The sequence below is a fragment of the Zea mays genome, chromosome 9 (genome assembly GCF_902167145.1).
Source record: "Zea mays cultivar B73 chromosome 9, Zm-B73-REFERENCE-NAM-5.0, whole genome shotgun sequence".
Lineage (NCBI taxonomy): Eukaryota > Viridiplantae > Streptophyta > Magnoliopsida > Poales > Poaceae > Zea > Zea mays.
The window spans coordinates 72,883,440-72,896,122 of record NC_050104.1 but is presented as its reverse complement, the minus strand read 5'-3'; the positions used below and the strand labels follow the sequence as shown (position 1 = coordinate 72,896,122).

General features: G+C 44.3%; 1 pseudogene; it reads left to right on the top strand.

Annotated features, from left to right (window-relative positions):
• The first annotated feature begins 3,105 nt into the window (after window positions 1-3,105).
• Window positions 3,106-12,683, top strand: part of LOC103639983 (glucan endo-1,3-beta-glucosidase 7-like) — a 31,796-nt pseudogene continuing 22,218 nt past the window's right edge.

Sequence of the window (12,683 nt, the reverse complement as noted above, 5' to 3'; positions counted from 1 at the left end):
ACCGAAGAACGACCGAACGATCCTTGTGCTAGTGTGTGCTTGTGTCGGACTTGGAGTGGGCGTGTGGGGGGGAAGAGAGTTGCCATGAAATGGCTTGGGGTGGCTTGATAGGAGGCCCTTGCCCCTCTATTTATAGGCTAGGTGGGGGGATTAGGGAGAGGAGGCGAGGATTAGTGGGAGGATGCGAGGATTAGTGGGAAATAAACATGTATTTGTCATGTATAAGTGAAATTAGCTTGTAGAGCTCACCATATGACACCGGAGGCATACGTATACGTATGAGCATGAGGAAAAATATGGAGAAAATATTTGTAGGGACTTTAAAAATGATTCTGAAGGTATTTCTCAGGAGGAAAATATTTGGAGAATTATCGGTGGAATATTTGGGCAGTATTTCTGGAAAGAATTAGAGGGGATCACTGGGGAAATATTTGTAGGATATTTTTAGGAGGATTTTGGAGAGAATATAGACCACTATATTTTATTTGTTGAGATCAACTCGCAAACAAAAATTTTGAAACAAAATTTAAAATTCATTTTGAATTTAGAGAAAGTTTGAGAAAATTTCAAGATTTGAATTTTTGGGGTGCTACAACATCCAAGACCTAGATGTGAGGCATCACAATAAACATCAAATCCTTTGTGAATATCTGGCATTACCAAGACTAGTGCAGTGGTTAGCTTTTCTTTTAGTTATTCAAAACATTTCTGACAAGCTTCATCCCATTTAAACTCTTTACCTTTCTCCAACAATGAAGTAAAAGGTTTCACCATCTTGGAGAAGCCTTCAATGAATCTTCTGTAATATCCTGCTAATCCAAGAAAACTCCTGATCTTGGATACGTCCTTTGGCAACTTCCAATTTAGTATTTCACTTATATTGCCTAGATCTACCTTAATTCCACCATCAGTGATAATATGTCCTAGGAAAGAAACTTCCTTTAGCCAAAAATCACACTTCGAGAACTTTGCATACAATTGGTTGTCACGAAGCTTCTGTAGAACTAGTCTTAGATGATCTTCATGTGTTTCTTCGTTCAGGGAGGATACCAGTATATCATCAATGAATACGACCACAAACTGGTCAAGGTACTCCATGAATACTTTATTCATCAAGTTTATAAAGTATGCTGATGCATTAGTTAGTCCAAGGGTACATCTTTAGCTCGAATCTTCGACTGATGATAACCTGATCTTAAATCTATTTTAGAGAATATATTAGCTCCTCTCATATGATCAAACAGATCTTCAATCTGAGGTAAAGGGTATTCGTTCTTAATGGTCACTTCATTTAAGCTTCTATAATCAACACACATTCTTCTTGAACCATCTTTTTTATCCACAAATAGAATCGGGCCTCCCCAAGGGGACGAGCTCGGACAGATAAACCCTTTCTCTAACAATTAATCTATTTGTTTCTTAAGTTCACTTAAATCCTTAACATCCATTCTATAGGGTCTTTTTGATGTAGGTGCAGTTCCAGATAATAATTCAATGGAGAATTCTACATCACGATTAGGTGGCATACCTAGTAATTCCTCTGGAAATATGTCTAGGTATTCACAGACCACCTTGATATTTTCTAGAGACTTTTCTTCCAAATGATTTACCATGGTCTCTACTTCTGCTTGCATGTTAGTGCTGACACTGATTCTTTCTCCTTGTGGGCTTATCAACACAACTGTTTCTTTGGCACATTGTATCACCCCATCACAATTGATTCTTTCTCCTTGTGGGCTCTCCATCTTCAACACCAGTTCCAATGCTTTTCCTAGCTTATCTCTTTTACTGCCCCTAAGCATGACGTCCACCCGAGGCTGTGCTTATGCCCTACTATGAGCCAGATCTATGTCAAAAGGACCCTGTGAAAAACTTGGACTTCCGTAGAACCTATCCATCCATGAAAAATAATAGTCATCACACAAACTAGGTCTAATAAGATTGTTAAATAAAACAAAAAATGACAAAAAAAATAAATTATTTAACTGTCAAATCTTGTTTGTTGATTAGCACAACAACTTGCAGACCTACTACCACTAGAACAACCAATGATCCTCTCCTCATCATATTCCCTCAGTGACTCTTTCAATACCATATGTATTTGACCTTCTTCGTCTAAAGGAATTCTTGCTTTACTCAAAGTCCCTAATCCTTTATTTGATTCTCTAACCTCTTGCTCAACATAGAGTTTAATGTCATTGTTTCGCCTCCTCCTTATTCTTCGAAATGCCACTTCATCAGTCATTATTGACTTCACATTAAGTGGAACATTAATACATGCAGCCACATTTCCGGGCAATCCTCCCAAATGCTCTCTTAGACGGGTCGTACCTCCACCCTTGATACGACTAGTGCAATAATTACAACTAAAACCATTTCCATAAGGCTCACCATGGCTCCATGGGCTCTCAATGCCTCCTTTTAATTTCAGACGCCTCCCTGCAGTGTAAGACCACAATGTTTTAAAAATACACGAGTAAAATACCATAAACAATAATAATTTTTATTGACCATCATATAAAAATCTTTACTACTCTATAAGGGCTTAGTGTGGGCGTCCACACCTCTTCACCATGCCCCCGCCTTAGCCCCGTCAACCACCCGAGGTCTCCGGCGTGAAAGTCGGGTCCGTCGCTGGCCTTCCATCGTCGCGCCACACTCCATGCCTCCCTTCCATCGTCACTCGACCGCGGTTTCGTCGCGCTCCTTCCTTCGGTGGTGCTCTTTCCATCCTCGATTCCTCCTGCCCTTAGACCGCCCGTCCTCGCCCAACGGCTCCTTGCCGGTTGCCGCATATGCCCGCAGCGGCTCCCTTGCATCCCATCGCAGATCTCACTCCCTCACCATCCCAAGCCCACCCCATCCTCGGATCTAACCCCTCCTCCTATCTCTGTGACCGCGGTCATGGCGGGTGCCGCGAGTGGATTTGTCACGCATAGGCCAACTACGACAAGTTCGTCGCGCTGCAGCAATTAGAATAAAGAAGCACCCAGCCCACCTGTGACTGTGAGAAGCGCGGAGGGAGTCTCATCAGATCGTGCATGCCCTTTATCTGTCTGTCTGATTACGCGTGTGAGGGTCAGAGAGGAGGGAGGGGCTGTGGAGATGACGAGGAGAAGGGAGCTTCTGCTGCTTGCGTTCTTGGGAGTCCTTTAGCTAGCTCTTCGTCTACCTTCCGCAGGTGAGGGTCTTCAATTTCATAATCGACTCTTGTCAGTTCATCAGAGCTCTGTTGTTAGCTGAATGAAACACTTGATAGTATTACCTTTCTCTTTTTTTTCCTTTTTGTTTCTTGTGGAGTTTGAACTGAACTACTATTCGCGATGATGGTTGCCACTTGCCAGCTGCAAAATTTAGTCTCAAATAGAAATTTAGCTTCACTCGAGCTGGCGGTTAAGATAGCCAGTGGCACAGTACAACCTTCTCAGTCTGAAACTCTGAATCTCTTCTTGAGTTGTTGCTCTACGCTATTCTTTCCCCTCATCAAACTACAATTGTTTGTCTGGTCTGGACTCCTCCAGACGGCTTCCTCCGTTGGTTGTCTCGTCTGACAGTGAAAGGAACAAGTGTCCGTGTGGAATAGGAGCCGTGTCTGCATTCTCTGGAGCTCTCTTAGCCACACGAATCCACGCCACCGTCCCCTCAAGGTGTCAACATGCCATCAGACCACGTCGACAGGTAGCGGCGTGCGGTGAAACGGACACGGTGACACCATCACCTAATTACATACAGATACAGTTCTACAAATTTTTTTAATTCACGTGTTTAGACTGGGACTTCGCCCTCGAGCTTGGAAGTGGCTTATGTGTTCATTGGAGGTCTTCGGAGCGCGGGAATTTTTTGAAGAAACTTATGATACCCAGTAGATTGAATGGTTGATGAGTAGAAGAAGTACGTTAAGCTGAGACACGTGTGTGCTTGCAGCGTTGCAATCCTTCATCGGCATCAAATATGGCGAACCAGCCGACAACCTCCCACCACTGTCGTCCACCGCGTGCCTCGTCCAGTCCACGACCATCACCAAGGTGCGCCTCTACGGGACCGACCCGGCCATCATCTCCACCTTCTCCGGCACGGGCGTCTGGCGTATCCCTCCTCCTGGGCGCCACCAATGGCGACATCGCCAACCTCGCTTCCTCGCCCGCCACCGCCGCGGCCTGGGTCGCCGCGCACCTCCCGGCCTCATCGCCGGCTGTCTCCATCGTCTCTGTTGGCCACGATCGCTGACGCCTCGCTCGCGTCGCGGCTCATCTTGGCCATGCAGAACTTGCACGACATGCTGCCGCCCAGCGTAAAGTTGTCCACCGTGAATGCCATGGACATGCTGGCGAGCTCCGACCCGCCCTCCTCCGACCCGCTGGTGGCGTTCTTGAGCAAGATCGGTTCGCCATTCCTCATCAACCCATACCCCTACTTCGCGTACCTCGGCGACCCGCGGCCAGAGACGCTGGCCTTCTGTGGCAGAACCACCCGAATTATTCCAGCTTAAGTGCCTAAGTCACGCCTCAGGGGCCGTAACGCACTTAAATCGGAATAACCCGTCAGTCCCTCAGATCTAGTCTGATAGAGCCACTTAACCAGGATCAAATTCCACAATCTCACTCGAAGGTGAGTCACAGAAGAAATACAATAAAACAGGAAACCTCAAATTAAGTGCTGAATTATTACATAGATCGGAGTTTTGGAGTAGCAAAATAAGAGTTCACAAAATAAAATGCAGCGGATAATCGATGTCGTCGGTATCGAGGAAATGGGCAAGGCCTAGCCCACTACTCCTCGTGCTCCTCTCCTGCCGAAGCAACATCCCACTCGACCGTCCAACCCGGTGGCAGGGTGGTAGGCCAAGTCACACCATCAACCATTTCCTGAATGGTACCTGCAAAAATTATGCCACAAGCAAGGCTGAGTATACTAATACTCAGCTAAACTTAACCGGTGTGAGGAGTCTACTCCTCTACCTCTAGACTATGCAGCTGTTTGGCTAAGGGGTTTGGTTTGCCAAAAGCACTAGTTGTTTCTAAAATCCATTTTTAGCTTTTTCAAATTCTATCCTCATTAACTTAGCTAGATTTGCTCCTTCTAAGCATACATGGTGACAAGCATTTAGTTCAATCAACAAGTTATCTCATGTGACCTCATTTCACTTCTTACTCGATGCAGTACAAGGGGTCAAGCAGTCTCATTAGCTGCGAGAAGCAGACGATTCGAATCAAGTTTTTAACCTTGCAAGGTAAACCTAAACACACGGCATGTTAGGGTACTCCGACCCCACACATGACAACCGTCCCCATCGATTCCCCATTCGCGTCCAGGCCTCACCGCCTTGGCATACAATGCTCCACTGACCCCTGCTGCCGCCGTGCAGTGACCGCACTTGTACCCACCATAGCTAGCATGGGAGACCCAGTCTCAGGTCGCGTGAGGGATAAAGTCCGCGCCCGGCTTCACTCAGGTACTAGGTTTACCGGTTACCATTTTTCCTGGCATGTGCTTAGTACGTTCAAAAGCTTGACTCCGGTATCCACACTTTAATCCTTAATTCCTTTTTCTCGTCTCATGGACAAGGCATCCTCCCTGGATCCAAGTCCATAGACTAACATATATCCCGTTATCAAGATGAATACAACCAATTCCTGACCTCGCGTGAGTGCTAGAAAAATCACTCGACTTCTACCGAGATCCTGATTAGCAAAGCAGCTACTCGACCTAGCATACTAGTATTCATCTCAAAAAGGAATCCTAAGTTCATGCAACTAGAGGTTTCAAGCAACTCCTACACTTAAGTGCACATTACAATCCTACAAGCATTAAGTGTAGTAAAGTAGCATATAATAATACGGTTATGCATAAAATCGGGGCTTGCCTTCAATTGTCGGGGCTGCGGGGAGATCCTCAATAGCAGCCTCGGAAGCCTGCTCCTGGTCCTCCTCTTGGACAGATCCTTGCTCGGGGATGAGCACGTACTCTCCGTCGGCAAGATTACAATCTAATGAATGCAATGCGTAAGATACATGCATGATATGATAGGTGCTTTAGATATTACAACTTTGACGGTGTATGATCTACTTGAGTTAAACAAGGTTAACTTTACTTATGTAAGACCTTTGGGTGGTATACTTGGTAAATTGGGTCAAACTTCGTCTAAGGTAAGTGGTAGGTTTATTTTTGGGGTTCCACTGAATTCCTTTTAAACCTTAGTGAGAATTGATAAGTACTCAAGTTAGACTTATTGGGGTGAGGTTTATTTCTTCTTTCCTTTTCTTTTATTCTCTTTAATGTTTTGGAGTGGGTTTGAACTACAAGTTGCTTTTATAAAATTCTAAAAATTCTGCAAAAATTACAGTGGCTTGGTACTGGTGCATGTTTCTCTGTCTCAAAATTTGGAGATCAGAAAGTGAATAGTTTTCTCTGGACAAAATTATCAAATGTTAGGGCAGAAGGGGTGCTTTGAACTACAACTATTATTTAACCGTGGGTAATTCTCTAAAACTTATTTTTGCTGGCTTTTAGGTGCTATAACATGACTTGATACAAATTTCTAGTAATCAATACCTTTTAGTTATTTTACTATGGTTTTCTCAAGTTTCAAGCCAAATAGGTGATTTCTACTACCACTATATTTGAAAAATATCAAACAACAGAGTTCTTATTTTTCTTAGTTATTGTTTTGCGCAAGAGCAATCATTCTGAAGTTTGGCATCTTTTTGCTTAAGGGAAGGGGTGGTATGCATTATTTGAATTAAGTGGCCTTTTTCATAAATCATTAGCAACAGGTAAGAGTTTGCTCCTTTTTCATGGGTTTGCATTTTTCTCTGGTGGTTTATCTCATTATGGACTTAGCAAATTTTTGGTTGCCCATTAGTGCATCATTGGGGGTTATTCATGATTTATTTGGAAAATGCCTCATTATCATTTTATATTTATTTTCCTTACTTAAAATATTGGGCTGAGGTGTTCTTTATTTTTGTAGTGGGGCTCTGGTGATTGTAAGTCTACTGGATTTTTATTATCCATTTTGGGTATAGTTTTGTAACTCTAATAATTGATTTTCAGTTCAAATAAGGCTAAATAAAACATTTTAATTTAAAACTGATCTGGACTAATGATCTCTTTATTTTTCCTAGGTTCTCTGTTACTTAAGCAAACTAGGAAAAATAATTTCACTCACTGTTCATTATTTCTAATGCCTTTCTGATTTTTCCTAAGTTTGGGCAAAATAGCTTTAAATGAATATCTACATCATATTTTTCAATGTTGGGGTTCCTACTATTTTTAAACAGTGTCTAAATGAGGTTTGAATACCTACAAATTTTCTTAGGTTCAGTAAAGAAGAAAAACTAATTTTCCTTAATTAAAAAAGGTTTGGTCAGTTTCTGTTTTTAATTTTAAACTCAAAAATTCAGAACAGAAAGCATAAGGTTTATCATTTTTAAATGATAGTTCATAATATTCAGGATCTAGCAAAATTAGTTTGACAACTTTTTATTAAGAATTCATCAAGTTATGGATTTTCTAAGTTCTCTGGTTATTTAAAAAGATTAACAGAATTGATTAAATGGAAAACTACTTTGCACTGGGGTCCCTGGCGGGTGTTTTAAGTTTTCTTCGTGGATCAGTCCCTGGGCTACTATTCAAATGAGCCACTGACATTACAGAAAACCCCTCGGGTTCTTCTAATCCTAACCCGAGGTCCTTCTCCTACTTAAACAGTAACCGCGGCGGAAGAAAGGGCGGAGGGGCTTACCGGCGGCGAGATTGCTCCGGTGAAGTGGTCGAGGACGTAGGGGAGGTCTTGGGGATCACAACGGTTTGCGGGTTGCCGTCGGGGATGGTCGGAGTTGGCCGGTCAACGTGCGCAGGCGGGGATGCTCGTCGGCGGCGAGGAGTCCGGCCTACTCACGGCGAGATAGTTCAATTGGACGGGTCAGAGAGATTCACGGGATGCCAGAGAAGATATGGGTGCAAGTTATTGGACGGAGACTCACTGGTTAGCTCTGTCCACGCGCGGCGGCGGAAGACAGAAGTCCGGTGAGGTCGATCTCGGGCCTCCGGTGAAGTCCGGCCTGGTCCGAGGGCTTGGAAAGCTTCACGGGCCACTGGCGGAGCTAGCCGAAGCACTGGCTCGACTTGGGGGTGGCTGGAGTGGGCTGGCCACGGTGGCCGAAGCTCTGAAAGCTTGGCGGGCGGTGGCACGGCGTGCTCGGGGCGATTTCCGGTGATCTCTGACTTGGGCAAGTCTTGAGAGCGTGCGGGGATGAATGGCCGAGGCTTGGGGCGGCTTTATAGGCACGGCGTGGTGCACGGGCGGCCGTGGACCGGCGAGCGCGCGCGGGCGTGCACTGGGAGGCGCGGTGCGCGAACGGGCGTGAACCGGAGGTGTCAGCCACGATCGAACACATGTGCCCGTTGCCTCTGCCCATGTTCAAGCGCTGGTTGGGTGCAAATCTTCGCGAATTTGGGCAAGATCGCTATGAAGGATTTGTTCACCTGACCTTGCTTTGTCTTTTGTGTATGGACGTCGCGCGGTTTTAGGCTAGGGATAGGGAGTTGTAGCGTCACCAAGGTGCCAGTGTCAGAATGTCTGGTCCCAAGGTCAAACTGCGCCAAAACTGTGTCAAATGAATTTGGTTTGAGTTCAAACTTTTCCAGGACGTGTTCAAGGGAATTTGGCACAACTTTGATATTTGGATCTTCTAGTTTTGAGTTTCGAAAAACAGAGAACGCAGTTGATCTTTGAAAAGAGGTCTGAATTTCAGAATTTCAGAAATCTGAATTTCTCCAAGGGTTCATGGTTCAAGGGCTGATTTGGGAATTTTAAAAAAGACCAAAAGGCCAAACTCTCTTACTATGATTTGTTAGTTATTTGGTGAACTAAAGCTTTGTAATTTGATCATATCTAAATTTTTGCATTTTCCCTCATGACTTCTCCCAATTACCCTTTATGCTTAACTTGGCTTACTTAGCGTTTATTAGGGTTTGAGGGTCTTTCTCTCTCAAAGTTCATAACAAGATTAAGGAGAGTTTAAGAAGATTCATTATAAACCTTTATTCTGAATTTTCTTTTGATGTTCACCCTTTTACTGAATTTACATGTGATAATAGGTTGGATTAGCTTAGGGAAGAACCCTAGGTGACACTGGGGTGTCACAGCCTTCCCCCCTTAAAGGAATCTCGTCCCGAGATTTGGGCCAGAGTCCTCCCGGGGTGAAGCGAAGGGTGAGACTTAAAGGAAATGGGTGATTATTGTTATTATTAGGGTAAAACTGCTCTTCGAATGTCATTCTCTTTGCAACTTCAGAAGGAAGCCCTTTTTAAGTTTTACTTCCTAGTTACTTCATTCTGAATTAAGATCACATTTTTGAAAATTAGATTTGAAGGGCAGGAGGAGGGGTTGGGTGTGATTACGTACTAGCTTCCTTAGGTAGGCAATCGGGGAAGTTGGATCTCAAGAATTCCTTGGTTTCCCAAGTAGCTTCCTCCTCTGAGTGATTACTCCACTGGACCTTGTACATCTTGATCGATTTAGCCCGAGTTGATCTTTCTTTGCAATACAGAATCTTGGAGGGGTACTCCTGGTACGATAGATCTGGCTCTATCTCCAATTCTGGCTCTGTTATGATCTCGGTCGGCAATCGAACACACTTCTCAACTGAGATACATGGAATACGCTGTGAATGGCAGACATCTTTGAAGGTAACTTCAGCTTATATGCCACGGGTCCACATGCTTCTATGATCTCATAAGGTCCAATGTAACGAGGGGCTAGCTTGCCTTTGATCCCAAACCTCTGCACTCCCTTGGTGGGTGATACCTTGAGGTATACAAAACTTCCCACCTCGAACTGGAGAGGTTTCCTTCTTCTATCATGGTAACTCTTCTGCCTGGCCTGAGCAGCTTCTAGATTCTTCCTGATTAGTTTGACCTTCCTTTAGGCTTCAGCCACTAAGTCAGGTCCAAAAACTTCTCTTTCTCCAGGTTGAGACCAATTGAGTGGTGTCCTACACCTTCTTCCATAGAGAGCTTCAAAAGGTGCCATCCTTAGGCTGGATTGATAACTATTGTTATAAGCAAACTCTGCCAAGGAGAGGTGCTTATCCTAGTTCTTGCCACAATCGATTGCACAAGCTCTCAGCATATCTTCCAGAATTTGGTTTACCATTTCCGTCTGACCATCAGTCTGTGGGTGGTAAGCTGAGCTCCTGATTAGCTTGGTTCCCAAAGACTCCTGCAATTGTTCCCAAAATCTAGCAACAAATTGGGCTCCTCGGTCAGAAACAATGGTCCGAGGTAATCCGTGCAAACACACGATCCGGTCAATATACAATTCTGCATACTTCTGAGCCTTATTAGTGGTGTGCACAGGAAGAAAATGTGCCACTTTCGTCAATCGGTCCACAATAACCCAAATCGAATCATGATGACGAGAGGTGTTGGGCAGACCCACAATGAAATCCATGCTGATGTCATCCCACTTCCACGAAGGTACGGACAGGGGTTGCAAAGCTCCAGTTGATTTCAAGTGGCTTGCCTTTATCCTCTGACAGGTGTCACATTCTGATACATACTGGGCTATCTCCCTCTTCATTCTGGTCCACCAATATAAAGGCTTCAGGTCATGGTACATCTTGGTGCTTCCCGGATGCATAGAGAATTTGGAGAGATGAGCCTCGTCCAAAATTTTCCTCTTGAGGTCCTGGTCTTTAGGAATTACCAATCTGCTTTTGAACCATAACACACCCTTTTCATCTTGGCGGAAACAATTATACTTCTCATCCTTCTGATGGAGATTCTTCTTGATAATTTGCACTCCCTTGTCACTGAGCTGGGCCATGATAATCTGGTCTTGCAAAGATGGCTCAACAGAAATGTGAGACAAAGAACCAGAAGGAATCACTTCAATTTGCATCTTGCTCAACTCATCACACAAGGTATTAATGCGAGAATCCATCAGAATGCAATTGCATTGCAACTTCCGACTCAAGGCATCTGCTACCACATTAGCTTTTCCTGGGTGATAATGTACCTCCAGGTCATAATCCTTGATCAGCTCTAGCCATCTTCTCTTCCTCATGTTGAGATCAGCCTGAGTAAAAATGTACTTAAGGCTCTTATGAACAGTGAAGATGTTGCAGTGGGTTCCCATTAGATAGTGCCTCCACATTTTTAATGCATGAACCACTGCTGCCAACTCGAGGTCATGAGTGGGATAGTTTTGCTCATGAGGCCTGAGTGCTCTTGAGACACAAGCGATGACTCGGTTGTCTTGCATCAAGACACAACCTAGCCCGGTGTCAGAGGCATCGCAATACACATCAAAAGGCTTGCTGTTGTCGGGTTGCGCCAATACTGGTGCTGTGGTCAGATGTTGCCTTAATGCATGGAAGGCATCTTCGCACTTCTGACTCCAAACAAATTTGACTTCTTTCTTCAGCAACTCAGTTATAGGCTTCACAATTTGAGAGAAGTCCGGAATAAATCTTCGATAATAACCAGCTAATCCCAGAAAACTCCGAATTTGACGAACAGTTGTCGGTGGCTTCCAGTTCATCACCTCTTGCACTTTATCAGGATCAACAGCTATTCCAGCCTGAGAGATAGTGTGACCCAAGAATTTGATTTCCTTTAGCCAAAAATCACACTTGGATAACTTGGCATAAAGGTGGTGCTCTCGCAGACGTTGAAGCACTACATGCAAATGGCCGGCATGTTCTTCTTCGTTCCTTGAGTACACCAAAATATCATCAATGAAAACCACTACGAACTTGTCCAATTCAGGCATGAAAACAGAGTTCATCAGATACATGAAATATGCTGGTGCATTTGTCAGCCCGAATGACATCACCAAAAATTCATATAGCCCATATCTGGTTGAGAATGCCGTCTTCGGAATATCACTCGCTCGTATCTTGATCTGATGGTAGCCAGAGCGAAGGTCTATCTTGGAAAACACCTTGGCCCCGACCAACTGGTCAAAAAGAACATCAATACGAGGCAAAGGATACTTGTTCTTGATAGTTACTGCATTAAGAGGGCGATAATCTATACACAGCCTCAAGCTTTCATCCTTCTTCTTCACAAACAGTGCTGGACATCCCCAAGGCGAAGTGCTTGGGCGAATAAATCCCTTATCCAGCAGCTCTTGCAATTGCTTCTTCAATTCTGCTAACTCAGCGGGTGGCATTCGGTAGGGCCTCTTGGAAATTGGTGCTGTTCCCGGTTGCAACTCGATGGCGAATTCAATATCCCGGTCTGGTGGCATTCCTGGCAATTCATCAGGAAAGACATCTGCATACTCACAGACCACTGGGATTTTCTTCAGAGGTAACTCCGTCATAGAGAAAGCACATGACTGAGTAGAACCCTGACTAGGCAGAATTAAGGTGAAGTTCCCGCAGAATGGAGAATTAACTTCCACGGTACGGCTGGCTACATCAAGCACAACTTGGTGCAAGGTCATCCAATTTGCTCCTAGAATAATGCCCACATTTTCCAAACCCAACACAAGAAGAGTGGTTTTGACAATGTGGCTTCCCAGTTGAATAGGCACACTTTGGTTTAATTGATTAGTTGCAATTTTACCCCCAGGTGTGACTATCATAAATGACCCCTTTGAGTGAGAGAATGGCAGTTCACATTTAGCACTGAACTTTTGGCTAATGAAACTATGAGATGCACCAGAATCA